The following is a 21,846-nucleotide window of genomic DNA, read 5'->3' as shown; positions in this document are numbered from 1 at the left end:
TCTGAAATTTCTGGTTTAGCTTTGTTCAGTTTTTGCTATGTCAAATATAGCTGGTGGAGAAAGTTATACTGCATATATTCACATTCACATATATTCTCCATCTCACTCCCTTTAATCCTCCCTCCCTCTCCCCCTCTGATGACTTCACCCTCTGCACTGTCACCACCCCCCTCCTCACCACAGGCTGTACATTTTGCACCCATCTACCTCCCACAACTCTCCACCCTCACTCCCCAAGCCCCCCCGGACCATTTTCCTTTTCACAAATTCTCCCATCAATGTATTTATGCAACAAACAGTTGAACCCACAATTTCTATTATCATATAGCTATTACTTGCAGTATATTCTTTGCAGACGATGCCGCTTTAGTTGCCCATTCAGAGCCAGCTCTTCAGCGCTTGACATCCTGCTTTGCGGAAACTGCCAAAATGTTTGGCCTGGAAGTCAGCCTGAAGAAAACTGAGGTCCTCCATCAGCCAGCTCCCCACCATGACTACCAGCCCCCACACATCTCCATCGGGCACACAAAACTCAAAACGGTCAACCAGTTTACCTATCTCGGCTGCACCATTTCATCAGATGCAAGGATCGACAATGAGATAGACAACAGACTCGCCAAGGCAAATAGTGCCTTTGGAAGACTACACAAAAGAGTCTGGAAAAACAACCAACTGAAAAACCTCACAAAGATAAGCGTATACAGAGCCGTTGTCATACCCACACTCCTGTTCAGCTCCGAATCATGGGTCCTCTACCGGCATCACCTACGGCTCCTAGAACGCTTCCACCAGCGTTGTCTCCGCTCCATCCTCAACATCCATTGGAGCGCTTTCATCCCTAACGTCGAAGTACTCGAGATGGCAGAGGTCGACAGCATCGAGTCCACGCTGCTGAAGATCCAGCTGCGCTGGATGGGTCACGTTTCCAGAATGGAGGACCATCGCCTTCCCAAGATCGTGTTATATGGCGAGCTCTCCACTGGCCACCGTGACAGAGGTGCACCAAAGAAAAGGTACAAGGACTGCCTAAAGAAATCTCTTGGTGCCTGCCACATTGACCACCGCCAGTGGGCTGATATCGCCTCAAACCGTGCATCTTGGCGCCTCACAGTTTGGCGGGCAGCAACCTCCTTTGAAGAAGACCGCAGAGCCCACCTCACTGACAAAAGGCAAAGGAGGAAAAACCCAACACCCAACCCCAACCAACCAATATTCCCCTGCAACCGCTGCAACCATGTCTGCCTGTCCCGCATCGGACTTGTCAGCCACAAACGAGCCTGCAGCTGACGTGGACTTTTACCCCCTCCATAAATCTTCGTCCGCGAAGCCAAGCCAAAGAAAAGAAGAAAGATTCTTGTGACAACAAAACTTTGGCACTACCCATTTGGTACTTATTTCTTACAAACCAGCAACTGCTTTACAAACTGTGGGTCCTCTTTGACCTCCGACAGGAACTCTCTCTTGCCCCCCCCTCCCCCCCACTGGGCATTACAATGTTTAGAGTTGTCGGGTATCTGAGGACACATTCGTACCCTTATGTCTGGGTAATTACACCTTATTCCCCTCCAGCTCCATCGTCCCCTTGCTTTTGCCTCAACAGCCGCCGCCTTTAAAATTTTCTCTCGGTCCTGGTGACACAGGAGCTTCACCAGCATCAAGTGTGGCCCTTGACCAGGTCCTAAGCGCAGGAAGGAGGACCGATGGGCCCTCTCTCCTCCACTGATTCTCCCAGTTTCTCCCTAAAACCTCCAGTAGCCGGCATTGAAAAATTGCTACAGATTCCCTCCCTTCTTTGTCTTCCTGCAACTCCCAAATTTTTTTGGTGTTCCTCCAGCTATGGTTCTCCAGACTCAATTCTCTGCCATAGGTGGCCCCTTCTGCCCCCATGTGGTAACTTTCCTCTTCAACTTGTTTATTCTGTCATCATTATCCCCAGTTCTTTCTTCCACTTCAGTCACCCTTCCTGTCAGTTCAATTAGGGCATTTTCCCATCTGTCCATTTTATTGTACAGTTTCCCTGTTTTCTCCCTTAAATCTCTGGCTAGTCTCCTTCATCTTTCCATGGCTTTTAAGATGTCTTGAAATAACTCCATGCTCGCTCCCCCTCTTGCCGATGCCATTTTGCTTCTTGCACATCCCGGCTCTTCCCTGCTCACTCCTGCTGCCACCTGCAACCTCCTCATCACTTCCTGCCTTGCTTTATTCTCTGTTTGGACTGTCTGCTGATGTGAGGCTGCAGTCTCCCGCGTCACTCGACAGCCGATCAGAGACCATGTCATCTCTCTTCCCCGGGTCGATCTCATCTCTTGCTGTCCTCCTGGGCGAGCTCTGGCCATGTTCTGTGGGTTGCGCCTCTGTCATCAGGACCTCCTGGACTTCGGGTCTGAAATTGGCGCCACCATCTTGGACTCCACAAGGTGAGCTGGATCGGGTGGCTACCTTACTGGCTACCTTTATTTGACTGGTGCTTTTCCTTCCCATTTTTATCAAATAGGATCTTTATTTATCTGTTCTTACTATTTTTAGTGTTTGTCCTTTTTTTTAACTATTTTTGGTTTTTCTAGTCCAGGAGCTCTAGGGGTCGATGTCCTGCTACCCCATCCCCCCAACACGTGACCACAGATGCCCAAATTAAACTAAAACTGATTGCACGTGATCCATATCCCTCTATTTCCAGCATATTCATGCATTTATAGAATAGCTTCTTAAAGTATTGTGTCTGTTTCTCTTGGCAACCTGAAAAATATGCTGAAGAAATTTAAATGGAAAGTTAATTGATATTTGAAAGTTAATTGATATTTGAATACTTTTAAAGACAATTAGTTTAAAAGTGATGTTCCCTGCAGGGACCCAGGTTTGATCCAGACCTTGGATTTCCATCTCGTGTTCCAGTATCGAAAGATATTTTGATGGGTTAATTAGCTATTTGAAATTATCTACTATTCTTGAATAGAGGAAAAAATGGAAGAGAAAATTAATGAATGAAACATGAAAGTCTGCAGACACTGTGATTGTAGTAAAAACACCAAAATCGAGGATCTCAGCCAGTCTTTTCAGCATCTCTCGGAGACAAAGATATATTGCAGATGTTTCAGACATGAGCACTTTTTCAAGAAATAAGCAGAATAAGGAAATCTCAAAGTCTCAGAATTCTAACAATGGGGAGGAACTTAGACCAACAAAAGATATTAATTAGGTGTGAAAAGGGATGAGGTAAGAATTGATCATGTTTGCGTGAAAGGAGAAGCAATGGAGAGACAAATGGGGGAAGGGGGGTGGTTTCATGAAAGCTAGAGAAGTTCACATTAATGCCATCTAGTTGAAGAGTGCTCAGTTGGAAGATGAGGTGTTGTTCCTCCAATTTATGGGTGGTTTCAGTCTGGGAGTGCATACAACCATGGACAGCTCTGTTGGCAAGGGAATGGGATGGAGAATTGAAATGGGTGGCCACTGGGAGATCAACGTTATTGCGGCAGACAGAGCCAAAGTGATCAACAAAGTGATCTTCCAATCTACATCCAGTGTCTCCGATGTAGAGGAGACCATAACAGGAGCACTGGTTGCAATAGATGACCCCTGTATATTTAAAAGTAAAATGTTGCTTCACTTGGAAAGGCTGTGGTGAGGGTGGAGGTGTGAACACAAATGGAGCACCTCCTGCAGTCACGGATAGGTCCCAATGGGATGATTGGTAGGGAGGGAGGAGTGGACAAGGGAGTCATGGAAGGAGCAGTCCCTGTTGAACGCAGAGAGGGGAGTGTCTAGTGGTGGGATCATGTAGTAGCTGATGGAAATGGCAGAGGAGGATGTGTTGGATGCAGAGGCTGATGGAGTGGTAGGTGAGGACAAGAGGAATCCTGTCCTTGTTCTGCATGGGGGGGGGGGAAATGTGGGTGAAGGGGACTATGGCAAATGTGAGGATAATGGAGGATATGTGGGTGAGCGCCAAGTTGAAGGTGGTAGAGGGAAAAATCACGTTGTTTGAAGAAGGAGGACATATCTGATGATCTAGCAAGGAAGCCCTCATCCTGGGTGCAGATGCAACAGAGATGGAGGAATTGAGAGAATAGAATGGAATCCTTACAGGGAACAGGTAGGAAGAGGTGTAGTTGAGGTAGCTGTAGGAGTTGGTGGATTTATAGAAGATGTCTGTTGAGTTTTTCTCTTGAGATGGAGATAGAGAAATTGAGGAAAGGGAGAGTGTTGCTTGAGTTGGACCAAGAGATTTTGAGATTGTGGTGGAAGTTGACAGCAAAGTGGATAAAGCCAACAAGCTCCTCATGGCTACATGAGTGAGCACCAAAGTAGTCATCGATGTCATGGAGGAAGAATTGAGGCGCCTTGCCTGTGTAGGCTTGTAGTATGGATTGCTCCACGCAGCCAACAAAAAGGCAGGCATAGCTGGGGTCCATGTGGGTACCCATAGCTACCCCTTTGACCTGGAGAAAGAGTCAAAGGAGAAATTATTGAGGGTGAGGACAAGATCTGCCAGTCAGAAAAGAGTGGTGGTGGAGGGGGACTGGTTGGTTCTATTGTCCAGATGGAAATGAAGGGCTTTGAGGCATTCAGTATGGGGGATAGAGGTGTATAGGGATTTGATGTCTATGGTAAACATGAGGCGATCAAGTTCATGAAACTGGAAGCTGTTGAAGTGATGGAGGATAGTGAAACAATAAGATGGGAGGCCATGCCAGGGAGGTGACCAGAAGTGATGAGTTCGGAGATGGTGCGGGATAAAGTTGTTTGATTAGTTTTGGTGGGGTCCTGATGGAGGAATAAGTAAGTAGACATGTCTGAGAGTTGTCGTCTGGCTTTGACCAGATAGAGGTCAGTGCGCCATCCTTGTCTGCAGGTTTGATGGTGAGGTTTGGTTTGGTGTGGAGAGAGTAGAGGGTAAGGTGTTCCAAGGGGATGAGTTTGGAATGAGTGAGGGGAATAGTGAAGACGATATGGTTGATGTCATGGCGGCAGTTGGAAATATAAAGATCCAGAGCAGGCAGAAGACTGGAGTGAGTTGTCCAGGAGGAGGAAGGAGGCTTAAAGCGGAAGGGATCTGTAGTGGGGTGGAGAATTATGATTGTGGAAATAGGCATGGAGATGGAACTGACAGAGTTCAGCATCATGGCATATATGGATCTCATTAAGGTGTGGGTGAAGGGGGTCAAAGCTGAGGACAGAGCATTTAGTCTCCAAGAGGGAAAGGTTGGAGGGAATGGTGAAGACCAGGCAGTGGTTAGGGGGAGGTACAATGGGATGGAGGGTGTCAGGGAGGGGAGGAGGATGGAGTGGATCAGGAGGTGGAGGGTAGGAAAGTCCAAGGGAGGGGAGGGTTGAGAGAAAGAAGGCTACAAATGCTAGGTCAAAGAGAAATAAGGGGAGGAAGAATGGGAATAGAGAATTTTCTTGAAATCCAGCATGGAGCCAGTGGACTGAATTGTTTCCTTTGGTGTCATTCTTTGCTTATCTTTTTAATTTCCTCCAAACTTTTTGCTTGGGAGCTTTCTATCCATCTGAAAGGATAAAAGATAGATTTTTGTTCTCAAGTAGAAGTAAAACTAGCAACCTACTAATTGAGGAGGGAAACTGGCACTACAAATCCATTTCATAGCTGTATACATACAAATGATCGGAAAATTGTTCATATTATGGTCATATACTTAGAAGTGTTAATAAGGACAGAGTATGTTGAAATTATGACTGGATGATGTGGACTGGGGAAATATTTCCTTTTTATACTTTTGGAACTTGAGGGTTGAAAAATGTTGATTTAAGCTCAATTTGGATAAGCCGTTGAAGCTGACAATTTTGTGGAAAAGTGCTGAGTATTGAATCTTGTCTTTTGAAGTAGCCTTTAAATTATAGCAGTTAGGTGAATATAAAAGATGAAAATTACTTTAAAAGTAAAAACATAATTCTTGAATTCTGAAAATAAGAACAAATCAACATTTATTCTTTGTTTAGCATCACCAAATTTGTGATTTCATTCAAATCTTGGCAATTTTCACTGACTTTGCACACGGTTTAAAATAGTAACCATCTTGGGGTATTGAAAGAATCTGAAATGATTGCTAAAGCCACTGTCTTTCTTAGCTCTTGCATACCTGGACAAATGCATGCATTTATTTGGCTATATTAGCAAGTATTAATTGGGAGTGGTGTTACCAAGCAGGCAAAGAAAAGTTGGGCGAGATGATTAGTGCAGTGGTTAGCACGTTGTTACAGAGCCATCAACCAATGTTCGAATCCTCAGCTATCTGCAAGGCATTTCTATGTCTGTATGGGTTTCCTCCCAGATTTTAAACATGTACGGGGATAGCAGGTTGCATTCATGGATTTGTGTGGTGCAGGCTCATGGCCATGCTGATACTCTAAATTACAATTAAAAAATCGTTAAATTTTGAATGAAGATACTCTGTATCTATGGTGAAAGTGTAGGCCTGAATTTTACTGAGTGCTCCAGTATAACCTGCTGACAATCATTGCTGAGATTACTATAAAAAGAGTGAGTACTTTTAGATAAAATCTGGAAGGTGTCTGCTGTGTATGAAACCATTTCCTAAATAATAATGGTTGCTCTTTGGAGAAAATAAATGGAGATGGAGAAATAAAGAGGCAAGGATGAGTTGAAATTGAAAATCTATCACAATGTTGGATAATTACGCATAAGGCAGTTTTTAATTTTGAATTCCCAAGAATTCAATTTGGAAGTTACTGGCAACATCACTCATTAAGTATGATGCATTTGTATTTAATTTCTCCTGTGTGTGTATATACTCAAAAAATGTGTAGAGATATGGAAATGCTGTACTTTATATCAGCATATAGTACAAATTATATTTCCAAATGACATGAGAATTAAGTTAACATTTAATTATAATTGCACTAAAAATATTTATCCTGTAAATAAAAAAGTTTGGATAAATAGTTACCCATCCATAATTGCCCTTCGGAAGTTGGTTCTTCTGGTGAATGTGATCAAAGGTGCTTTTGGACAAGGACATTGACAATGATATTTCAGAGTTAAGAGTGTGAAACTTGCAGATGGTTGAATTCTTATGCAAACATAAGCACAAAGGTTGAGCTAAAATGTAGAATGTGCAGTGTTTTTCCAGATAATGACTATCTATTTTTGATACTTCTTTATTCAAGAGATGTGTAACCAATTGGAGATTTATAGTTGGATGATGTTTCTAAACAATCATTTACGTAGCTTGGAGACACAAAAGACTGCAGATACTTGAATCTGGAGTGAAGAACAAAATGCTGGAGGAACTGTGGACAGGCAGCACTTGTGAAGGGAAAGAGTAGGTCAACCTTTTGGGCCGGGATCCTGTAGCATTTACAAGGCTTGATTCCTTTCAGAATTTGTCTAAATTATTTAATTTTTGTACGCTATCCCATTGTGGCCACTCTTATGTACAAACAAATCCCTGATGAAATTGAAATTAAATGGTGAAACATTGCTTCATGCTGTTGTGTGGAGACCTGGAGTGTTTTTATGTGAATCACATAAAAAAGTTAATGTGCTGGTGCATCAGGCAAATGTGTGACTGGGCTTCATTGCCAGAGGGATTGAATTCAAAAGTAGGGATGTTCTGAAAATATGTAGGGTACTAGCCGAGCCATACCCTGGTGAACTGTGTCCTTGTGAAATTATATACTTATTGTGGAGATGATGAAGAGAGTTCACTAGGTTGAATCTGGAGAAGAGGGAGTAGCTTTTGATGAGAGATTGGATAGCCAGTGTCTTCACTCATTGGAAAAATATGGGGAATCTTGCATGAAAGGAAAAGATAAAATAGAAGAAGGGAGCTTGGTCCCACTGACTGGCAGGTGAATCTTGGACTAAAGGCTTCAAGATTTATGGGAGTAAACAGGACAGAGATGAGGAGAAACTCCTCCAAGAGAGTAGTGAATCGGTGGAATTTTCTGCACAATTAAACAGTAGAGGTAGCCTCATTAGATTTAAGGCACAGATGTTTGAATAATAGGGGAAGTAAAGGTTATGGGGAATGGGTTGGTACATGGAGCTGAGTTCACAGTCAGATCAGCCATGATCTTATTGAATGGTGGGGCAGGCTCAATGAGCTAGTTGGCCTATTTTTCTGTGTATTTCTTAGGTTCTTAAACCATCTTGTTGATTGGAAATGGGGAAAATATTGGTAATTTTAACTTGATTTACCATCATTCAGGTGGTGTTAATAATTGGATTGAAATACACTTGGCATTTTTCAGCACTTTTCCGCTAGACGTTATTTTACTGCATAGTTTTACATTTTAAATCTTTCATTTTTAAAATAACTGCTTGCCAAAGCATGGTTTCTTACGAATTAGGCACATCTACACAGGCTATTGATTAGGGAGTTTGAATTTTGGTAAAGCATGCCAAAATTATCCACTTTGATTTAAGATTTATTGAATCAAAAACAGAAATCAGTGTAATTTTCCGTTAGATGAGGCATTTCCAGATTCAATCTGGGAATTTTACAAGAAAAAACATTTGTCATCCAGGCCTTTTGATATAGAGGGTCCTTCAGAAATTGGCTGGTCAGAATATTCAAGCTATTTATTTCTCTGTGATCTGTGGCTGACAGTGAAATTGACAATATAAAAGTGCGCCTGTAGAATTTGCTTTCACAGTCTTTTCATTTAAAAAAAACTGAGCTGTGGCAGGCTCTTTGAAGCTCATTTTACATTGATAGAATATATCCCATCAGAAATATGTACACCATTTCATCTCTTTGAAACCAAACCAGTGGATAAATAAGTAAAAAATTATGGATTTGTATGACCGGGATCCTTGGCCACTAGTTGGATACCTCTTGTTTTTATGATTAATTTACCACATAGTTGAAAAAAAATCATTAGATCATCAAATTATTCCCACAGTGGGCTAGCCAATCATTTCATCCACCCCTAACTTAAGGTTATTTTATTTTGTCTTTAATTTTATTACTTTGCTCAAGTTTTGTGCTGTTTTGTTGATGTCACTCTTGACATTGTAACTCCAGCATTGTTGTTCTTATTTATGGTTTCGGTTCTACATTTTTATTTTATTCTCACATTCTTGACAAAATAAACTTGTGTTTTTGCACTCAGTACAAATTGTTGGGCATGTAGCATTGGTGCAGACAAAATTTAATAAGTGACCAGTTCTTCAGTTACTTTTTAGCAGCTTGTGTATGATTGAATGCATTGCTTGGCATTCAGATTCTCAGAAATTCTGCCCATAAACCTAAGGTGACCTTAAAATTCTTGGAAATTATCTTATGGTACTTTTGCATTCATAGCTTTTCATGGCATCAGTGAGAATCTTTTGTTCTGTCCTTCATCTGTTTTCTCCAATTTGTGCCACTTTAACAAAATTAAAATACCTGTTTTAAAAACATTTAAATCTTTGGTCAAGACGACAAACTTAGGTCCCATTTATTTAACTTTTGGGGCATCAAACAGATGTTTTTGTTGTAAGAAGGAAATGGGAACAACAGTAGATGCAATTTGGGCATGTGAGAAAGTGGAAAAGTTTTGGGAAGATCTAAACCAGGTATTAAATAAAATCACAAAAAGCAACAGACCAAAAAAATCCAGAAATCTTTCTTCTCAGTAATATAAGAAGTAAAGAACTTGGACTCGATTTGGATGGAGCACAAAAAAGATTTATTATGATAGCCTTAGCTGTAGCAAAAAATGTATTACGTCAAACTGGAAATTAGAAGATAGCCTGAGAATGCAGCAATGGTACATAGAAATGAATAAATTGGAAAAAATAACATAATTTAAGAAATAACATCACAGTATTCGAACAAATTTGGGAACTGTACATGGAACACAATGGAGAAGTCCTACCACAGACCTCCACCCCCTAAAATGACAGAAGGAGAAGACGAAATGAACTGACCCAGTGTGTAAAAGTAGAAGACACAAATTTCTTGTTTATTTTCATTGTGTGATGACATTGTTTAATGGGTTTAATGCATCATATAGGTTGAACGTTGAGTGGGTGGGGAGGGGGGGTGAAGGAGGGAGGGAAGGGAGGGGGGAAAAGGGGAGAAAATGACACTGTGTATATTCAAGAGGGAAATGTTTGTGTGTATTTTGGTCAGTATGGTTCATAGTGTGAAAAATAAAAAAATAAAAAAGACAAACTTAGTGTATCCCACACATTAATTTGTAATGGAAGAATCAGTATTGGACTCAACACTGAAACGTAAACCCGTGCTCTTTATAAAGGTTCTGTCAATTTCCTGCCAACTTGCCACTTTATTTCATAATTGATTTCCTTTCATCTGACACTTCCTTCCAAAGATATTTGCATGCAGTAGTGTTTAGTCCTTGCTTAGTATTACTAGCCTTGAATATTTCAAAGGGATCAATCATTTAGGATGTTAAAATGTGATTTTTAAATTTTAGGACGTGAGTGCGGCTGGCTATTGTGTTTATTGCCTCTTGTGTTTTCGAAGAGCAAGCTTGGCAATAATTGTTAGTGTAAAAATGAAATGGTATCTAGGCCATGTAGGACAGGCAGTTTGGACCATTTCTGCACCTTTTGATTTTTACATTCTTGTAATGATTTTCAGCAATTCCATCTTTTATTCATAAATCATCTGCAGTTGTGATTTGAGCTCCATTTTCTGATTTGTTTTGGAATCTAAATTACAAGTTGAGAAGCATAACAACTACATCCCAATATCAGTGCATTGTGGCACCTGTGGTTGAAATATTTTGTAATTTATTTCATGACTAGTTTTGTAGGCTCCTTGTGCCATATACATCCCTCATCTTCACCTACTGGTTCATCCCCTGTGCTTCTGATGTCCAGCCCTTCAGCCCTACAGTTCTTATTTCCTGGAAAGTTCCGTAGTTGTTTATGATATCTATTTTGAGATTTTGCATTTTCATGCTCAAGGATTTTTTTCAAAGGCCGTCTTGAATTATAACGCTAGATTGATTTTTACTTTTTGCCATTGTGTGCCTGTTCGGTGCATGCCATAAATATAGGAAAAATATCTAACATTCCCATTAATCTGGCTTATCTCATTCAATAGATGTGAACAAGTCAAATTTATTGTCAGCTGATCGTACAAGGACAACCCGACAAGATAGTATTCTCCAGTCCTCAGCTCAAAATGTGCAGACATGCCACCAGACATAACATTCATACGGACAAATAATACGTATACAGGACATCTTGAATTGTATTTTTTTTCTATAAAAATAAATAAATAAACATGGCTTTGTACAAATGAGAGTCTCGGATGGTTAGAATGAGCAGTTCATTCGGTCGTTCCCGTGGGAAGAAGCTGTTCCTCAGCCTGGCGGTGCTGGCTCTGATACTCTCTTCCCTGACAGGAGCAGCTAAAAGGTGCTGTGTGCAGGGAGGAAGGGATCATCAATGATTTTGTGTGCCCTCTTCAGACAACTATCCTAGTAGTTCACGTTGATGGGGAGAGAGACTCCAGTGATCCTCTCTGCCATTCTTATGGTCCTCTGGATTGACCTCTGGTTCATTTGTCTGCAGCAACTGTACTGCACTGTGATGTAGCCAGCCAGGATGCTCTCAATAGACTCCTATAGAAGGTTGACATAATGGCAGTTGCCTTGCCTGCTTCAGTCTTCTCAGGAAGTGCAATCACTGTTTTGTCTTCCTGACAAGTGAGGAGATGTTTATTGTCCACGATAGGCAACTAGTTAAGTGAACTCCAAGTAACTTGGTGCTCTTCATTCTAGGTAACTAGTCAAGTGAACTCCAAGTAACTTGGTGCTCTTCATTCAAGGTAACTAGTTAAGTGAACTCCAAGTAACTTGGTGCTCTTCATTCTACTACAGAGCTGTTGATGTGTAGTGGAGGGTGGTCATTCTTGGTGCTTCTGAAGTCAATGATCACCTCCTTCGTCTTGTCCAAGTTGCGACTCAGGTTGTTACTCTCCCACCATTTCACGAGATTTTTCACCTCTGTAGTGCAACTCACCATTGCACATGAGGCCAACTACTGTTGTGTCATCTGCAAACTTGACACTGGAGCTGGATCTGGCATTGCAGTCATGGGTCAGTAGTGGGAACAGGAGCGGGCTGAGCTCACACCTCAGTGTGACAGTACTTGATATTCTGCTACCGACTCAGACAGACTGGTCTTTCTGTTAGGAAGTCCGGAATCCAATTGCAGAGATGGGTGTGGAGTCCCAGCGAGAACAGTTTCTCCACTAGCCTCTGGGGAATGATTGTATTAAACACTGAACTGAAGTCAATGAAAAGCAGCCTGGCATACAAGGCGACGTTCTCCAAATGGGGCAGGATGGATTGAAGCAACAAAGTTATAGGTTTCTTCTATAGGCAAATAAAAATGCATCCAGTGTCTTCGGGAGCTGTGCTTTGATGCATTCCATCACCAGACATGACATTCAAAGCATTTCATAATGCTGGAGGACAGTGCCACTGGGCAGTGGGCATTGAGTCCTGTTATTGTCACACTTTTGGGTACTAGGATGATAGAGGCTGTCTTGAACCCTGCGGAAACGATGGACTGCTGCAGTGAGGTGTTGCAAATGTCCGTGAAGACCTCCGTTAATTGGTCTGCGCAGCCCTTCAGAACCTAACTAGGTATGTTGTCTGTTCCTACTGCCTTGTGTGGGTTCACCTTGAATAGGGTTCTCCTTTCCTTGGCTGTGTAGGGGGCCTGTTCATTAGGGGGATACAGAACATTCTTTGGCGTTACCCTGTTCTTCTCTTCAAGTCGTACATGGAATATGTTTAGCCTGTCTGGAAGCGAGATGTCATTTTCCTTTATTTGGAAGGTTGATTTGTGATCTGTAATGGTCTTGATCCCTTGCTGCATGCACCTCATGTCACCGATGTCGCACAACTATCGATGAACCTTCTGTGCGAACCCATGCTTTGCCTTCCGGATTGCACGGGAGAGTTCAGACCTGGCTGATCCCATCCTAAACCCTGACCTGAAGGCAACATCAAGCTTTGAGAAGGGCCTGGACCTATGCATCCAACCATGATTTCTGGTTAGCCCTGGCTGTGAAACATTTGATCTTAGTGACAGCATCAATGCATTTGCTGATGTAGCCAATCACTGAGCTCAAGTACTCTGTTTACATGACCGTTGTTGGTGGCCACCTCCCTGAAATAGTTGTAGTCTGTGGTCTCAAAGCAGTTTTGGAGTGCTTCTTCCCCAACCCCATCACCAACCATTGGCCACATCCTGATCTCCCTACAAATGACCTGGTTTGCTTTGCCAGCAGTCTGTACAGCAGGGTTCGCAGGACAGATATGTGATCTGAGTAACCAAGATGGGGGCGAGATGCAGCCTTGTATAGACCAGAGACGTTGGTATTTTCTCCTTTGATGGCGAAGTTCACATGCTGTTAAAACTGGTAAGACTGTTTGCAGGTTGGCGTGATTGAAGTCGCCAGCAACAATTATGGCACTCGTTGGGTGGAAAGTATGGGCTTCTGAATAAAGCTCCTTTATAGCTTCACCTTCAGGAGCTGAAGGCGGAATGGAAACTGCAGCAATCAGCGTGATCACATACCTGTCCAAATTTACCAAGCTTTATTCAGTGAGATGCATTGCTCTGCAAAAGAAGAAATCTTCCACTTTTAGAGAAGAAGCACAAAAGTTGCAGATGCTGAAATCTTCAGTAAAATGAAGAGTTGCTGGAGGAACTTGGTAGATCAGAGAATGTCCATGGGTAAAAATGGTCAGCCAGTGTTCTGGGTCTGGACTCTATCAAGGCCAAAGGTGATGGTATTATGTATAGTATGGGGGGAGGGAAGCTGGGAGAAGCTCAGAATTGATAGATCAGAAGATATGAGAGTTGGAGGGAAGGTCAAAGAAGAGACCATGAGGAAGCTGGGGGGGGGGGGGGAGGGAAAATCTGTACAGGATTGGATGAAGAAAAGTGGGATGATGGAACCAGATGGGAGGGTTATTTAAAACTGGAAACATACATATGCATTCTGTTAGATTGACGCAGAGGAATATGATGTTGTTCCTCAACTCACCCTGACAATAGGTGAGACCAAGAATAGATGTATTGTTATAGGAATATTGGCTTTGGGAAAATGGTTGTCTCAGGAAGCTCAAGTTTAGAACCACAAGCAGATCTTAGGTGTTTGGTGAAGTGGACACTCAATCTGTGTTTGATTTCACCAAATTAGAGGAGTCCACACCAAATGCAGTGTATTAGGTTGGATGATGTGCAAGGAAAGCTCTGGGTCACCTGGAAGACCCAGGGCCACAAACAAGCCTTCCATGTGAACTTGAAGAACAACACAGCATATTATTTCTGCTTTTTACCTTTTCACCTTTGGACTACTCCCATAGTTTTCCCCCTTTATATATGTAATATCACTTCCTTCCCTTTAGGGTTCAGACCTGACCATTTCTAGCCTTGGATGTTATCTGACTGATTAATTACTCTGTCCTAAGTGTGTTTTCAAATCCACACCAGTGTTTAATCAGAATTTATTGTCATGAACATGTCATAAAATTCATTATTTTGTAGCAGCATCACAGTGGAAAGATTTCTCTTTACCACATTTAAAAACAATAGTGCAAGAAAAGGATTGTGGTTCAATATTCATTCACAAATCTGAAAGCGCAGGGTAAGATGTCCTTGTGTCTCATAACTCCCTCTCAGATGGTCTTGTCAGACTTTCACTTCCAACAAAACATGTTTTTTTAAAAAGGCAAAATGAGATTAGTCTGGTTATTGACATAGATGCCAAATCTGAACATCACAAAATTTCTCAAATGAACTGAACTTGGAGAGTTGTCCTCCAACACACCTCCACCTGTCATCCTTTCCCAACCTTAATGATAGCAAGACTCAGAGCCGTCAGAATGCGTAAAAATGAGCACTCACAGCTAATTTTTGCCAGAAATATTGAGCAGGGTGATCCATCTTTCTCTTTCACATCATTTTACATGTTGTAAAGAAATGGCTGAAAGCACTGTGTAGAATGAGGCAAAGTGCTGCAAAAAAAGCTGTTCCAGAATTAACTGCAGCTTTAGCCAAGATATTCTAGCACTGTTGCTACACTGAGTATCTGTCCACAAAAAGCATATCACATTCATTCCTGCTATTTACTGTTCTGTCTAATGTTAATCATGGTATTAGAAAGCACCACCATTGAGTCTTCCAACCAATACTCAGTATTTTGCTTGGGAAACTTGAGCCCACTTGATCTCATTAGTCTGTTCCAAGCACAGGCCATAAAACCCATGTTTAGTTCAAGAGTGAGTGGGAGCCCTTGATATGAAAGCAGCATTTGATTGAATGAGGTATTAATAATCATCATTGAAAGGAAATAGAGGAATAATTGGGAAGGGAATCAAGAACCAGAGGACATAGGCTTAAGGAGAGGGAGAAAAGATTTAAAAGTAAGGTTTTTTTGAGGTTGGTGGGTGTATGGGACAAGTTTCCAGAGTTAAGGCAAATACTATTGCAATGTTTAAGAAACATTTGAAAGGAAGTGTACAGGGATATGGGCCAAACGCAGGCAAGTTGGGTTGGGCCTGTTTCTACACTGTCTGTAGAAAAGGGAAAGCATTCCAGTGGTTGTAGTCAAACCATACACAAAGAGAGTTGGTGTTAGAGCTCCTCAGCAAAACCTGACTGTGCCCATGTCCAGTAAGGTTGGACACGATGCAACTAGAGACAGATAAGTGGCCAGAACGGCAAATGGCAGGCAGTGATTTATCTCCAACAAGAGGATCTCAACAATTGGATTTGATATAGAGCACTTTTACCACAGCACTCTCCTCTATCATGATGGTGGTTACTATTTGAATAAGCCATGTAACTACCAAGGCTATAAGAGTAGGCAGAAGCTGGACATCCTGAGGCACATAAGTCAGTTAATGACTTTCTAATGTCTTTCCACCAGTAACAGGAATCAATTAAGAAATGGCGGCATCATGAATGCAAGAGTTGCCACACTTGAGAAACTTAATGCCATTCAGGATCAAGTGGGCTACTGGCATCTCATCTACCACCTTTAGCTTTTACTTACCCCACTACAGATGGATGATGGCACCTCCAAAATCCATGACATCATCAAGAAAGACAAGGCCAACCCAATGTGCTGGAACGGCCCAATCTCTAGATTTCTCCAGAACTCACCATTTTTCTGGATTTAAATTCTGGAATTCTCTACATCTGTGGGAATGCTTTCATCAGGACTACAGAGGTTCCAAATTGCAGCTCATCACCACCTCCTCAAAGGCAAGAAAGGTTGGATTCGAAATGCTGGCCTTGCCAGTAGCCTGTAAATGATCTGAAAAAGGCTCAGTGGCAACCCACATGCAATACAACTGTCGGTGGAGTGGAGATGCTTGGAATCTGTCGTCCAAGGTGGATCATGGATACATGGATCTTTGTTTCCAGTGAAATCAACAGGAATAAATTAAACTAGCAGCAGATTATTTTTATTTCTTTTTGTATTTTTAAGTGTCAATTTTCATAGTAATTTCATGAGAAACTCACTTAGGTTTCCTGGGACTAATCCTTCTATTTGGCAAAGAGAAAAATAAATATTAACAATACAGATGGTGTTTAATTCATTTCTGGTGCAATTTTGCATTACCAGCTTTAGGCATCAATTTGGCACACACATTTTGTTTGTGGCTTGAAATTGCACAATTATGAGGGTTGTTCAGCTTGTTATGATGCTGTCAAGTAAGTGTTTTAGTAATGTAAAATAATAATGAACTTGGATCCTGTAGCATTTGTCGATTCAATATCATACAGAGCTGGAGAAGGCCATTTGGCCCTCAGAGTCTCTGATTCCTTAAGAACTATCTGATTAAATGCTACTCCCCTGCTGTTTCTTCAGTTTTTTATGTTTATCTTTAAATCTAATTCCTTTTGGAAGAACTTTGACCTCTTTTGCATTCTGTAAATTGTGCCAGCAAAAGGCTATGCATTAAATATTTATTTTCTAAGTGGTATTTCTTTGCTGCTCTGACAATAGTGAGAAATCAATTAGTGAGCAATAAATTTGTTGTAAATTGCTCTCTTTGATGGGTTGAACAATGGTGCAAAAGGTAATTTCTCCAAATTTGCCTTAATTGTGGGCAGACCTTAAAACATTGCAAATCTCAGTTGTCGATTATCTTCTGAAATAGCGCTCATGAAATGTTAAAAATTGATTTTTGTTCTTGATGAATGAATTAATAAAATAGTTTATTTCATTACATAAATTCCATTGCTAAATATTGATTTGTTGTCTTGTTTAATGATAAGATGTGAAAACATGGTTTCAAGTCTCCTTCCCCAGCATTCTGTTAGCAAATGTCCAAGCCATAGAAAATGAGATAGATAATTTTAAACCAAGAGAGAACTTAGAGGTTCCCATGTATTTTTTTCACTAAGACATGGCTCACACATCTCCTGACTCTGCTGTACAACCAGAGGGCTACTCAAACCACTGGATGAACTGCACCTTATACTTTGCAAGTTAAGAGGGCGAGGAGTCTACTTCTAATCAATACCTTGTGTTTATATATGATGGTCCTGGCGAACTCCTGCATCCCAGATCTGGGATACCTAAACTGAGGTGCCAACCTCTCTACCTACCATAAGAATTCAGATCAGCTATACTGACAATAGTTAGTGTCTATCCCACCCCAGGATGAACTATTCACCTCCATCAAGAACCTTGAAACAAAGCACTCCAAATTAATGTCCATCATATTTGGGGACTTCAATCAACCTAATCTTGTTTGCTATCAAAATGCCTCAAGCACTTCTCCTGCCCCACCCTTGACTACTGCTACATTATCATTAAGAATGCCCATATCTACAGTTTGGCAAATCGCACCACCAGGGTGCACTTCTCCCTGCCTGTTTACAATCAGAAGCTGAGTGCAGAGGATCTGCATATAAGAGCTAGTTTGGTGAAACAGATGTCCAATGTAACTGCTTTGAGTTGATAGGTTGGTACATATTTAGGACTCAGCAACCAACTTCAACAAGTATACCACTACCATCACTGACCACAGCAAACGTGCGAAGGACTGTGTGCAAAAGATAACAATCTATAACTGGAAACTGACCCAGACCTGTACAAGAAATCCAGGTATGACCTCTGCAAGACTTTTACCACCGAGGTTAGGTGAGATACAAACCAGTGGAAATGGGTTAAGGGTGAAAGGGGAGAAGTTTAGGGGGAATATAATGAAGATTTTCTTCTTAGAGTGGTGAGAGTATGTAACATGCTGCCAGCTGAAGTGATGAATGTGGGCTTAATTTTAAGAAAAATTTGGACAGGAACTGGTTTGGGAGGGTTATGGATGGATATGGACTGGGTGCAAGTCATTGGAGCTAAGCAGAATAATAGTTTGGCACAGACACGAAGTGCTAAAGAGCCTGTGGTGTAATATTCTGTTGTTCTTGTTATTGTGGAAGGTGTGAATGCTTTCACATATCATGTAATGAAATTAGGTGATCTCAATGCATTCTTCACCCACTTCAGTGAGCCAGCAACACCTCGTATGCCCTGCAACCATAGTTACTGCAGTAGATGATTTCAGATTGGCCTTCCTGAGAGTGAAGTTGCAGAAGTGACTGGCTCGGATGGAACACTGGATATTTCCTGAGAACCTGTGCAGACCACAGTCATGTGGCATGGAAACAGGCCCTTCAGCTCAACTTGTCCACACCAACCAAAATGTCCCACTTGCCTCTGTTTGGCCCAGCTCCCTCGAAAACAGCCATTCTGAGTGGCGTGGTTAGTGCAATGCTATTACAGTGGTAGCAACCTGGGTTTGAATCTGGCACTGTCTGTGTTCTCCCTGTGTTTGCATGAGTTTCCTATGGGTGCTCCAGTTTCCTCCCATCCTTCGAAACACATGGGGGTAGAGGTTAATTGGGGTATTTGGGCAGCAAGGGCTCGTGGACTGGAAGGGCCTATTACCTGTTGAATATCTAAATTTTAATTAAAAGAAAATTGTCAACGGGGGCCAAATAGCATCCCTGGGGATCGCAGCATGTTTAAGGTGTAGCACGGACTGAAATAATAAAATATTTAAAAAAAATTTGTAGTCAGTAGGAGAGAAGTACAGAAGAAACTAACTAAACTTGATGACTTCACAGGGAAGGGGGGCCAACCATTTTAGCAGAGGCCTAAGTGGGCCATAGCCAAATAAAGATTGAAAATGGCTGCTCTAAACCTATCCTGTCCAAGTGTCCATCCAAATTTTTCTTCAAAGTTACGATAGTAGACCAGTGATCTATGGAGAGCTTTAACCTTTCCCTGCATCAAGCTGAAGCTCCTTTGTGCTTTAAGAAGGCCATTATTATTCCTGGGCTGAAGAAAAACATTAATTACAGATCTTAATGACTACCTTCCAATGGCTGTAACATCCAACATCATGAAGTGTTTTGAGAGACTGTTGATAAGTCAGATTAACTCCAGCCTTGGCCCACTTTAGTTTGCTGCTAATGCAACGCATCCACAGCAGATACCATCACCTTGCCGTCTACTCAGGTCTTGACCACGAGGATAACTTTGTCATACTACTATTTGTTAACTACAGCTCTGCTTTAAACGATAATCCCAAAGAACCTCATCCCCAAATTCTGGGATCTTGGTCTCAGCACCCTCTCCAGAATTGGATCCTTGACCATGTCTGGCAGACTGCAAGCAGTGAGGATTGAAATCAGCACCTCTTCCTTGATTGCTCTCAACACCATTGCCCTGGAAGTTGAGTTTTCAGCCTCTTACGATTCTCCCTCTCCACTTTGACTCTGTTGCCAGCACTTAATATAAAAAAAAGTAGTGCTCTTGAATTTGCTTTGCTTTTTCATAGTTTATTCCAAAGCACCAATAATGGAAATCTCATGAAGATTTTCAGCTTGCATGGAGACAGAAAATCAGATCAAACTCATTTGATCGTGCATTTAATAACTAAATTTTTCAGGCAGTAAACACAGCCTACATCCAGGAACATACTCTTTAACAGCATAGAATTCCATTTAACTTAAGGAAAAACAGTATAGCACCTTTTACATGCTGTGTCTGAAACCGTTGGCAAGTTTTATAACTTGTTTTGAAATTTCTTTGGGTGGTGTGCATGCAGGGAAAAAAATGCAGTTCTTTGAGATGCATTTTGTTGTAGCTAAATGATAGAAATTTGAGTTTGTCTTTTGGTGAATAAGGCAATCTGACCTTATGGTAAGGCAAACATTGTCACCCTCAGAAACTTTGGCAAAATATGTGTTGGAAATTTTATAATTTTGTGGTTGAAAGCAAGCTGTGTATAACATGGGTTTTCAGTAAATAAATTCGTTAGTGTGGGTATTTGTGACTTGCATTCTCTTTATTTGAACTGTTGAAAGGTTTTCACCCAGTAAAATAATACTGGAAATGCTTGACATTGCAATGCCCGAAGGAAAACAGATCAGATTGATATTCCTTATGTCGTTATAAAATACTTTGATCTACTTTGGAAACAGTATTTGACACACTCGATGTTGGTGTGTTAAAAGTTTAAACTGTGAACAGTGTAGTTTGAATGGCTGCAATCTCATCAGTTTTATTATTAATCTATAATGTATCAAGAGCACATTCTCATTTGATGATAATTATTACAAAAGTGTGATATAGTTTACCAAATGTTTCCATAAAATGGCATTTCAGCTTGAGAATGCAACCTTTTAATGAAATGTGTTTAATAAAATATAACTTACAACAGTATTTTAAATGTTTGTATCATTTTCACATCATCATATCGATGTGCATAGTATACTTGAGGCACGGTAGTTAAAAGGAATTGACAGGTTCTGGTGGATGTATAAGGTTTAACCTCATACCTAGTTTTGAACTCAAGTGATGGCTAAAATTTGCTATAGACTTTCTGCCTTCCATGAAGAATTTGTCATATATTGCTTATTTTTTTTAAAATCAAATAGATCTTTTGAACAGATCTGGATAAAAATATGTTCATTTTGAGCAATGAATTTGTCTGCCACGCGTTTCATGGTGTAAGACGCCACTATGAATATACTTGGGGTTCCATGTTAGATAACCATGAGATGAGTGAATTGAACATCTGAACATAAATTACTTTCATTAATCTGGAGCTAGGCTTGTTTACAAGTTTTAAACTTCAACATAGCATCATTGGATATCAATATAATTTTATCTTTTATTCTTCTTGGTTGGAACTGTATAGGTATGTCTAAGTAAAAACTATTCCAGACAAACTTGTTTAGAATTAAGATGACCATTTGTTGGTACATCGTTATTTGATTGGAAATGAGTACAAGTTCCACTCCAAGGATAATGTTCATTACTTGTAATAACTATGTTGGGTTTCATCATTTACATTACATTCTATGGAAAGCTGTCACGCAGTACGTGTACCAGCATCATTTCATTTAGACCTGGATACTTTTTCCACCTTGTGAGCATTTCTCAAGCACCCAGGGTATTTTGGTTGTTGATATGCAGTACCTTGATACTAGTTGGCAGAAGAGCAGGTTGAATGAGCTCGTACCTGTTGCAAGGATTCTGAGGTTTGACCCAGTTTGATGGAGAATAGGACTTGAATGGATAATGTTGCTAGTTTCAAGACATACTATTTATAAATGTACTATTTATGTATAGAAAAAATGATTGACCCCTACAAAATGCTTCAAAACTGCCACATATTTGCTTAACAGAAAAGTTATCCTTCTAAATTCTTTGTTCATGATCAAAATGAGCACCAGAATGAATGTCAACAATAATTAGCAAAAGAAATTAGTGAAGTTTCAATACTTCGTTTTATTTTGATTTAAATCTGTGAATGAATTTTGCACATCACTTATATTTCCTTGTTGCATTTGTAATT

General features: G+C 40.9%; 1 protein-coding gene across 17 annotated transcripts in view; it reads left to right on the top strand.

Moving 5' to 3' along the window:
- Positions 1–21,846, top strand: part of LOC138757050 (protein FAM53A-like) — a 181,706-nt gene that overhangs the window by 22,261 nt on the left and 137,599 nt on the right. The gene's annotated exons all lie outside the window — the stretch shown is intronic.

The sequence above is a fragment of the Narcine bancroftii genome, chromosome 3, assembly GCF_036971445.1.
Source record: "Narcine bancroftii isolate sNarBan1 chromosome 3, sNarBan1.hap1, whole genome shotgun sequence".
NCBI lineage: Eukaryota > Metazoa > Chordata > Chondrichthyes > Torpediniformes > Narcinidae > Narcine > Narcine bancroftii.
This window is presented reverse-complemented; position numbering and strand designations above follow the sequence as displayed.